The sequence below is a fragment of the Thunnus thynnus genome, chromosome 11 (assembly GCF_963924715.1).
Source record: "Thunnus thynnus chromosome 11, fThuThy2.1, whole genome shotgun sequence".
In the NCBI taxonomy this organism is placed as follows: Eukaryota; Metazoa; Chordata; class Actinopteri; order Scombriformes; family Scombridae; genus Thunnus; species Thunnus thynnus.
Window position 1 is genome coordinate 813,487 of NC_089527.1, and position 11,360 is coordinate 824,846.

At 39.8% G+C, this 11,360-nt stretch overlaps 1 long non-coding RNA gene across 1 annotated transcript; it reads left to right on the forward strand.

The window, feature by feature from the left end:
* Nucleotides 1–1,053: 1,053 nt before the first annotated feature.
* Nucleotides 1,054–4,421, forward strand: LOC137192070 (uncharacterized). The gene is made up of 3 exons (XR_010930496.1): nucleotides 1,054–4,058; nucleotides 4,158–4,220; nucleotides 4,356–4,421. It is a non-coding gene; the product is annotated as an uncharacterized lncRNA (long non-coding RNA).
* Nucleotides 4,422–11,360: the final 6,939 nt, after the last annotated feature.

The window sequence follows — 11,360 nt, forward strand, 5'->3', positions numbered from 1 at the left end:
TCCTCCATAGAAACAAAACCTGTTTAATGCTCTCTGCTTCATCTTCTTACACGTTTGACCAGAAAAACACTTTTTAAAATCAGCAAGTTGAATAAAAACAGTGTGTTAGTGCTGTGCAGCCACTTCTTAATGGAATATCATTCATGTGTGTAATAAACTGCAGATAGTATGTTACTGTTAACATGACGCTGACGTCACGGGATCAGCATCTCATCAACCTCTAATAGTACGAGAATACACAAGTTATTATGAGTAATTATGAGAAACAGATGATTTATATATTTAGTGTTAAACACAAGCAGAGTCTCATTATCAGCTGTGAATATGATGATTCCTTCAAACTAGATCACCGTGTAACAGAAACACGTCTGCAAGATGCAACAGCAGGGGGCAGTGTGACGGGGTCAGAGGTCAACGTGTCGTTGCTGCTGCACAGCGATAAATATGCTCGATGTGTTTGATTTCATCCCGTCTGTCATGGAAACTTCTGATCTCAGGATGAACAACACAGCAACGTGTTTATTGTTTACATCATGCAGATCTGGAAGTTTTATTTCTATCTTTAGTTCTCTGACGTTCCTCTAGTGCAGAGCTCACTAACTGGCGGTCTGGGTCTGGGTCCGGGTCCAGATCCGAACCTGACGCTTCTATTTTAACTGGCGCAGCTTTTCTAGTCTTTACAGTATTTTCTTTAGTAGATGAGATTATTATTATTATTAAACATATCAGCAGTCATACATATATGTTCAGTTCTATGTTACGTGAATTCATTTGAATGTCAGGTATTGATTACATGCAGATGTTGATACAGCTAGTGATATATATATATATATATATATATATATATATATATATATATATATATATATATATATATATATATATATATATGTATGTATATCACACTAAACAGTTCAACATTATGATCCTCTGGACCGTTGCTTCAAGAAATGTTCTCTAACTGGACCTTTAAACTTTAGTTGAATACCGCTGATCTAGTGGAAGCCTCCAGGAACTATTTGTCTACACAAACGTGTGGTTAAAGAGCAAACATATCTCTAATAACCAGAATGCATTGCATGCATCTCGTCCAATCAGACTGACTGACTGACTCGACTGACGGTGTGTGTACGGTCAGCATATCTGGATAAATCGTAGCATCATAAAACAAACAGCTGGAGTCAGTTATGTGAGCTGTCAGTTTTACCGCCGTGAACCACCGTAGGCACCGTGAGGTTTGTTGCCACGAGGAGTTTTCAGTCTGTCTCCTTGACGACCATCACCGGCATCATCTCTCTGCTCCCACGTTATACTGACTCACATCATGAAACTACTTTCCCCGCATGTAGCAGGATGATATTTAGTGTCTGTCGCTGGTGTAACATGGACACGTCTGACGTCCCTGAAGGCACCGCTGATGAAGATGAGGAGACGTAGTTTGTTGTTGGACGCGTCAACATGGAGGGAAGTTCAACACAGCAGCGAAACAATCAGACGAAGCCGTCGTCACAATCAGGAGACAGATTTAATGAAGAGACACAGACTTTGTTGTAATCATGATAAATATATTTAAAGACATAGTTTGTTCCTTTTTCCTGTAACAATGACAAACATATAATATACAAAGAAATGTATTATTTTATTGATCATCATGACAAACAGGTTCACTGCTGCTGAGAAACACGTCAGACTCCAACAACAGCAATAAAACCCCGACAGGAAGCGGCGCGAGGAGGCTCGGAGCCGCGCTGGACGCTGATCATGTGACCTGCTTCCTGTGTCATTGTGCTTTTCAGGCAGATACACAAATGTTTGGATTCCTGAAGACTCAACACACCTGCTGCTTGACATCACACTACATCTTCAGTCCTTCACGGCGGCGCCACGGTGAGCGTTGAAGCGCTGGATGATGTAATGGACTAGTGAACTCTTACACATCAACTTCCTGTCAATATCAGCCCCAACCTGCCTCATCAGGACACTTCCAGATCAAAACAGACTATATTTCTACATATTTCTTCCTCTGTGTTGGGAGCTACTGTAGCAGGGATGGATAAAGTATTTCTGCTTGTGACTCTGATTGTTTTCTTGGCGGTGATGTGCTTCCACGGCCGGATGAGTCGAGTATATGTGAATGTTAGTGTTGTGAACGTGTGAGTGCAGGTTTCACAGACAGTAACGGCTCTGTTTGTTCCTGTCGGGCTGCTGTTCAGCTCTGATTGTATTCAGACTGCTGTCAGTTTGTGTTGGCGCTGACGCTGTTTAACTTCAACACAACTGACTATTGTTCCTCCCGCGGCTCCTTCTTACCTCGGCTGTTATCGTGTTATCTGAAGCTGCAGGTCAGTCCAACAGGAAGACACATCACACACTCAGATATGATCTTCTTTATTAGTGAGACTGGAGCCTCCCTCTGAGTGTCTGCCTGTAGTCACACTCACAGCTGGATGAGATGAACTTCACTCTCTGGTGGAAACAGGAAGTGATGTCACTTTTCGTCACTGTGGTTTCCAATCTGTTGGGATCATTGACTGTATATAAATATTAGAGGTGTGCCCAAATACAAAGCACAAATAGTGGGTTTTATACGAAGTTTAAAGCTATGTGTTGGGGGTGTCCCCCAGAGATAAAACTGACACAAGCAAAGTGTTGCCAATGGGCTCTCCATAACCTGTTGTTCCTCTTCTCCTTTCCACAAAGTTAAAAAACAGGCAATAAATGAACAGTACAAAGCAATAATCACCTTTGAAGTTCTTCTACATGTTACAGGCTGTGCTGTCTGTGTGTTATGGGTGTATAAACAGGTAGAGGTCAGTAGTCAGCGCAGTCGTCTCTGATCTGAGAGACTCCGGTTAGAGACCCGGTGTGGGGACCAACTTCATAAGATAACAGGATTTCAACAGAAAAACAGAATTTTTAATCCTCTTTCCACTTTTATTCGAATACAAATACAAATACTGGGCTCTCTGCTCATCCCTAATAAAACTTTATATACAGTCGACGGTCCACCACCAACATTTCTTGGGTATTAACAACATCCAGGTACGTCGTCTCTGAACATTTCACTCATATGTTCAGTATCAACATTTCTGCGACTTGTCAAACACGTTAATTAACATTTAATGAACATTATGTTGAGAGGAAATGATTCAGCAGCTTTATGTTGCAGTTTAGTCGTGTATATGAAGCTAATTTCAGTTCAAACTGTGTTTATCTACCTGATGAGACCTGGTCTGATCCAGATCCAGTCTGACTCTGCTCCTCCGTCTGAGCTTCAGACGCTGCTGCAGTTTGTTTCAGAAACATAATGTGAGCGACAGACAGACGTTAATGTTCTTATTTAGTGTTTCGAATCCATCCGGAGCAGAACAATGAGCTTCATTCATGCTGCTGTAAATTGATTCAGTTTATTCTGCCTGACGAATCAGTGAAGAGCCGCTCAGAGAATGAAAAACTCTTATCTGACTGTCGACTGACTCGTGTGAGATTCATTTAAAAAGTATTTTCAAAACTGAATATAAATCACTCTTATCAATGCCGCTTTTCTTTTTCTTAAGCAGCATCATTTCATACGCGTTTGCCCATTTCTGATATGAAAATATTCCGTTTTTTGATAAATTATTGGCACCCGTGCTGTTAATGAATCACATTTGAAAAGTCTTTGACCTTCTGTGAGAGGAAAGTGTTTCAGTCAGAGAGAAAGTTCCAGATGTCAGGACAGAAAGCAGTTTAAATGAAGCGGTTCTATATTTACATACTACACACATGTGACTTCATATTTCATCACGGCTGCAGGTTACACAACTTCAAACCATCCCAGTGATCAGCGAGGAGAGACGAGGTATGCACGACTGATCATCAAACACACAACTATACAGTTTTTATCTGCGGCTGCGACTCCGTGAAGAATCTGGAACCAATAAAAATCATCTTCTGAGTTTTATTAAGCAGCGTGAATCAGATGATCTCAGCTTGTTCTTCATGAACATTCAAACCTTCAGCAGAACGTGAAGAGCTGAAGGTGTCGTCCTCGTCTGCTTCAGAAAAACATAATGAAGGTTTCAACAAGCTGATCATGAATGTTTTTTAGTCATTTATTGATTGATTCTCTGGTGTCAGCTGCTCCAACATCTCTGTTAATCTGTTCTCTATCACAGTGAACTGAATGTCTGCAGACTGCTGATTGGTCAGAACAACATCTGACGTCAATAGAAATAAAGGTAAGTTGTTCAGAAAACACTTTTCTCTCCTGTCTGACAGTCAAACTCAACCAGCTGTGTTTACATCCACCTGTTCATAATATAAATTGATATTTAATAATATAAATATCACACATTGTGAGATGTTCTCCACAGCAGGAACCTTTTGAGGAACTAAACTGTCTTTGGACCAGAGGAACCAGCGAGTCGATGTGGTGTTCTGGGGGGAGGGGGGGATGAGGGACGGACAGGAGGACTCAATTTAAAAGAGAATGAAGAGAAATAAAACTTTATTTTCTGATCATTTAATGTTGTTACGTTCTGAACGATGTTTTACTGAGAGAGGATCTGAGTTCCATCAACAGGACGACTCATGCTGCCGTCACGTTTAACCCATCATGGGTCTAATTTGTATAATCTAGCTGGTTTGAAGGAAACAGACTTCTGGATAACTGAGTGAACTTCCACTGAAGAAGACCTGTTGAAAGCTCTGGGAAAAGCATAACCTTTAAAAAAGACATCATACAAATAAAGTCTGATTCTTCTTTTTCACTGCAGAAGTTGAGTTTATTTACATCAGAAAAGTTAAAAATTTAGAGATTTCAGATTTTATCACATCTATGTGAAGACTGAATAAATGTAGAAATATCTCTTATTGAATATTAAACTCTAAAAACACTGAACGATGTGGAGTCGTTACTGGTTTGCTTGATGATCTTTTGTCTTCAGAGACGTCTTTTCCTTTAATCATTAAATACAGACAGAAACATGAAAAGCATTCAGACATAATAAACACATAAACACAGACAGTAAAAATCTGAAGCTTTGGGTTCATGTTCACACATTAAATAAAGAGTCAGATCCAGGATCAGAATCATGTACATTTGTAAATAATTAGAGAGAAAGTGGAGCTGAAACTTCACTTCCTGTCATGTTCAGAGTCCCACGGAGACGTGTTCACCTCTGATATTAACGATCTGTGAGGAGCGGAGGGATCACACTCGTTTCATGGGAGCAAATGTAAGAAGATTCAGCTTCTTCTTCTTCTTCTGATCATGAAGAAGCAGCAGAGTCCCGCCGGAGGTTTCACAGCATCTGTGCTGCTTTGATTTCCCTCAGCTGAGCCTTGATGTAAGAATACATCATGTCATTACACGGAAATAAAAAGAAATACTCGCTAATTATATTATTAATAATCCAATATGATAATCACCTCATATGAAAATACAGCTCGTCCTCACAAGAAGAACAACAGTATAGGTCTAAAATTCAGGCCGGCAAAAATGACCGATAGTTACGTTTACGCCATCTAGCGGCTGTAGTAATTATGACCCGAGGAAGTGACGCTGTTCAGGTGAGTCAATATAAGGTGACAGTTTTCATACTGGGAGGAGGCGGGTTGGGTGGATGGTTAGAGAGATAGATAGATGGTAAAAAGTGGACTGAGCTGCAGTAGACCGATGTTCACTTCTCGTTTCCAACTGCGAGACGGAACATTTAAAAAAAGAAACTATAACAACGATTGTTGTGGTGTTTACTGTAGCCATGACAACAAAGGTTACCTAACTTTAAGGAGGTAAAAACCACATTTCAAGTGATCATTTTAACCCAAACTCAAACTTTCCCTAAACATAACCTGTACCTAAATCTGACCAGACCTTAACTACAGCACTATCACAGATGATGTGATGTTGTGATGTGATGTTGTGATGTGATGTGATGATGTGATGTGATGTTGTGATGTGATGGTGTAATGTTGTGATGTGATGGTGTAATGTTGTGATGTGATGGTGTGATGTGATGGTGTGATGTGATGTGATGATGTGATGTGATGTTGTGATGTGATGGTGTGATGTTGTGATGTTGTGATGTGATGTGATGTTGTAATGTTGTGATGTTGTGATGTGATGGTGTGATGTTGTGATGATGTGATGTGATGTTGTAATGTTGTGATGTGATGTTGTGATGTTGTGATGTGATGGTGTAATGTTGTGATGTGATGGTGTAATGTTGTGATGTGATGGTGTAATGTTGTGATGTGATGGTGTGATGTGATGGTGTGATGTGATGTGATGTTGTGATGTTGTGAGTGATGGTGTGATGTGATGTGATGGTGTGATGTTGTGATGTTGTGATGTGATGTGATGTTGTAATGTTGTGATGTGATGTTGTAATGTGATGTGATGGTGTGATGTTGTGATGTGATGGTGTGATGTTGTGATGTGATGTTGTGATGTGATGTTGTGATGTGATGTGATGTTGTGATGTGATGGTGTGATGTTGTGATGTGATTGTGTGATGTGATGTGATGTTGTGATGTGATGTGATGTTGTAATGTTGTGATGTGATGGTGTGATGTTGTGATGTTGTGATGTGATGGTGTGATGTTGTAATGTTGTGATGTTGTGATGTGATGGTGTGATGTTGTGATGTGATGTTGTAATGTTGTGATGTTGTGATGTGATGGTGTGATGTTGTGATGATGTGATGTGATGTTGTAATGTTGTGATGTGATGTGATGTTGTGATGTGATGGTGTGATGTTGTGATGTGATGTGATGTTGTAATGTTGTGATGTGATGTGATGTTGTAATGTTGTGATGTGATGGTGTGATGTGATGTGATGGTGTGATGTTGTGATGTGATGGTGTGATGGTGTGATGTGATGTTGTGATGTGATGTGATGTGATGTTGTAATGTTGTGATGTGATGGTGTGATGTTGTGATGTGATGGTGTGATGTTGTGATGTGATGTTGTGATGTGATGGTGTGATGTTGTGATGTGATGGTGTGATGTGATGTGATGTTGTGATGTGATGTGATGTTGTAATGTTGTGATGTGATGGTGTGATGTTGTGATGTGATGGTGTGATGTTGTGATGTTGTGATGTGATGTGATGTTGTAATGTTGTGATGTTGTGATGTGATGGTGTGATGTTGTGATGATGTGATGTGATGTTGTAATGTTGTGATGTGATATGATGTTGTGATGTGATGGTGTGATGTTGTGATGTGATGTGATGTTGTAATGTTGTGATGTGATGTTGTGATGTTGTGATGTGATGTGATGTTGTAATGTTGTGATGTGATGGTGTGATGTTGTGATGTGATGGTGTGATGTTGTGATGTGATGTTGTGATGTTGTGATGTGATGTGATGTTGTAATGTTGTGATGTGATGGTGTGATGTTGTGATGTGATGGTGTGATGTTGTGATGTGATGTTGTGATGTGATGTAACGTGATGTGATGGTGTGATGTTGTGATGTGATGGTGTGATGTGATGTTGTGATGTTGTGATGTGATGTGATGTTGTAATGTTGTGATGTTGTGATGTGATGGTGTGATGTTGTGATGATGTGATGTGATGTTGTAATGTTGTGATGTGATGTTGTGATGTGATGGTGTAATGTTGTGATGTGATGGTGTGATGTGATGTTGTGATGTTGTGATGTGATGGTGTGATGTTGTGATGTGATGGTGTGATGTTGTAATGTTGTGATGTGATGGTGTGATGGTGTGATGTGATGTGATGGTGTGATGTGATGGTGTGATGTTGTGATGTGATGGTGTGATGTTGTGATGTTGTGATGTGATGTGATGTGATGGTGTGATGTTGTGATGTGATGGTGTGATGTTGTGATGTGATGTTGTGATGTGATGTGATGTTGTGATGTGATGGTGTGATGTTGTAATGTTGTGATGTGATGGTGTGATGTGATGTGATGTTGTGATGTGATGTGATGTTGTAATGTTGTGATGTGATGGTGTGATGTTGTGATGTGATGGTGTGATGTTGTGATGTTGTGATGTGATGTGATGTTGTAATGTTGTGATGTTGTGATGTGATGGTGTGATGTTGTGATGTGATGGTGTAATGTTGTGATGTTGTGATGTGATGGTGTGATGTTGTGATGATGTGATGTGATGTAATGTGATGTGATGTGATGTTGTGATGTGATGGTGTGATGTTGTGATGTTGTGATGTGATGTGATGTTGTAATGTTGTGATGTGATGTTGTAATGTTGTGATGTGATGGTGTGATGTGATGTGATGGTGGGATGTTGTGATGTGATGGTGTGATGTTGTGATGTTGTGATGTGATGTGATGTTGTAATGTTGTGATGTGATGGTGTGATGTGATGTGATGGTGTGATGTTGTGATGTGATGGTGTGATGTTGTGATGTGATGTTGTAATGTTGTGATGTGATGTTGTATGTTGTGATGTGATGTTGTAATGTTGTGATGTGATGTTGTAATGTTGTGATGTGATGGTGTGATGTGATGTGATGGTGTGATGTTGTGATGTGATGGTGTGATGTTGTGATGTTGTGATGTGATGTTGTAATGTTGTGATGTGATGGTGTGATGTTGTGATGTGATGTTGTGATGTGATGTGATGTTGTGATGTGATGGTGTGATGTTGTGATGTGATGTGATGTGATGTGATGTTGTAATGTTGTGATGTTGTGATGTGATGGTGTGATGTTGTGATGTGATGTAATGTTGTGATGTTGTGATGTGATGTGATGTTGTGATGTGATGTTGTAATGTTGTGATGTTGTGATGTGATGGTGTGATGTTGTGATGTGATGTTGTAATGTTGTGATGTTGTGATGTGATGGTGTGATGTTGTGATGATGTGATGTGATGTTGTAATGTTGTGATGTGATGTTGTGATGTGATGGTGTGATGTTGTGATGTTGTGATGTGATGTGATGTTGTAATGTTGTGATGTGATGTGATGTTGTAATGTTGTGATGTGATGGTGTGATGTGATGTGATGGTGTGATGTTGTGATGTGATGGTGTGATGTTGTGATGTTGTGATGTGATGTGATGTTGTAATGTTGTGATGTGATGGTGTGATGTTGTGATGTGATGGTGTGATGTTGTGATGTTGTGATGTGATGTGATGTTGTAATGTTGTGATGTGATGGTGTGATGTTGTGATGTGATGGTGTGATGTTGTGATGTGATGTTGTGATGTGATGTGATGTTATGATGTGATGGTGTGATGTAATTTTGTGATGTGATGGGTGTGATGTGATGTGATGTTGTGATGTGATGTGATGTTGTAATGTTGTGATGTGATGGTGTGATGTTGTGATGTGATGGTGTGATGTGATGTTGTGATGTGATGTGATGTAATGTTGTGATGTTGTGATGTGATGGTGTGATGTTGTGATGTGATGTTGTAATGTTGTGATGTTGTGATGTGATGGTGTGATGTTGTGATGATGTGATGTGATGTTGTAATGTTGTGATGTGATGTGATGTTGTGATGTGATGGTGTGATGTTGTGATGTTGTGATGTGATGTGATGTTGTAATGTTGTGATGTGATTTGTGATGTTGTGATGTTGTGATGTGATGTGATGTTGTAATGTTGTGATGTGATGGTGTGATGTTGTGATGTGATGGTGTGATGTTGTGATGTTGTGATGTGATGTGATGTTGTAATGTTGTGATGTGATGGTGTGATGTTGTGATGTGATGGTGTGATGTTGTGATGTGATGTTGTGATGTGATGTGATGTTGTAATGTTGTGATGTGATGGTGTGATGTTGTGATGTGATGGTGTGATGGTGTGATGTTGTGATGTGATGTGATGTTGTAATGTTGTGATGTTGTGATGTGATGGTGTGATGTTGTGATGTGATGTGATGTTGTAATGTTGTGATGTGATGGTGTGATGATGTGATGTGATGTGTGATGTGATGGTGTGATGTTGTGATGTTGTGATGTGATGTGATGTTGTAATGTTGTGATGTTGTGATGTGATGGTGTGATGTTGTGATGTTGTGATGTGATGTGATGTTGTAATGTTGTGATGTGATGTTGTAATGTTGTGATGTGATGGTGTGATGTGATGTGATGTGATGGGGTGTGATGTTGTGATGTGATGGTGTGATGTTGTGATGTTGTGATGTGATGTGATGTTGTAATGTTGTGATGTGATGGTGTGATGTGATGTGATGGTGTGATGTTGTGATGTGATGGTGTGATGTTGTGATGTTGTGATGTGATGTTGTAATGTTGTGATGTGATGTTGTAATGTTGTGATGTGATGTTGTAATGTTGTGATGTGATGTTGTAATGTTGTGATGTGATGGTGTGATGTGATGTGATGGTGTGATGTTGTGATGTGATGGTGTGATGTTGTGATGTTGTGATGTGATGTTGTAATGTTGTGATGTGATGGTGTGATGTGATGTGATGTTATGATGTGATGGTGTGATGTTGTAATGTTGTGATGTGATGGTGTGATGTGATGTGATGTTGTAATGTTGTGATGTGATGGTGTGATGTTGTGATGTGATGGTGTGATGTTGTGATGTTGTGATGTGATGTGTAATGTTGTGATGTTGTGATGTGATGGTGTGATGTTGTGATGTGATGTTGTAATGTTGTGATGTTGTGATGTGATGGTGTGATGTTGTGATGTGATGTGATGTTGTAATGTGATGTGATGTGATGTTGTGATGTGATGGTGTGATGTTGTGATGTTGTGATGTGATGTGATGTTGTAATGTTGTGATGTTGTGATGTGATGGTGTGATGTTGTGATGTTGTGATGTGATGTGATGTTGTAATGTTGTGATGTGATGTTGTAATGTGTGATGTGATGGTGTGATGTGAGTGATGGTGTGATGTTGTGATGTGATGGTGTGATGTTGTGATGTTGTGATGTGATGTGATGTTGTAATGTTGTGATGTGATGGGGTTGTGATGTTGTGATGGTGATGTGATGTTGTGATGTTGTGATGTGATGGTGGATGTGATGTTGTGATGTTGTGATGTGATGGTGTGATGTTGTGGGATGTGATGTGATGGTGTGATGTGGTGATGTGATGTTGTGATGTGATGTGATGTTATGATGTGATGGTGATGTAATTTTGTGATGTGATGGTGTGATGTGATGTGATGTTGTGATGTGATGTGATGTGATGTTGTATGTTGTGATGTGATGGTGTGGATGTGATGTGATGGTGTGATGTGATGATGTGATGTGATGTTGTAATGTTGTGATGTTGTGATGTGATGGTGTGATGTTGTGATGTGATGTTGTAATGTTGTGATGTGATGGTGTGATGTTGTGATGTGATGAGTGATGTGATGTTGTGATGTGATGTTGTAACTGTTGTAATGTTGTGATGTGAT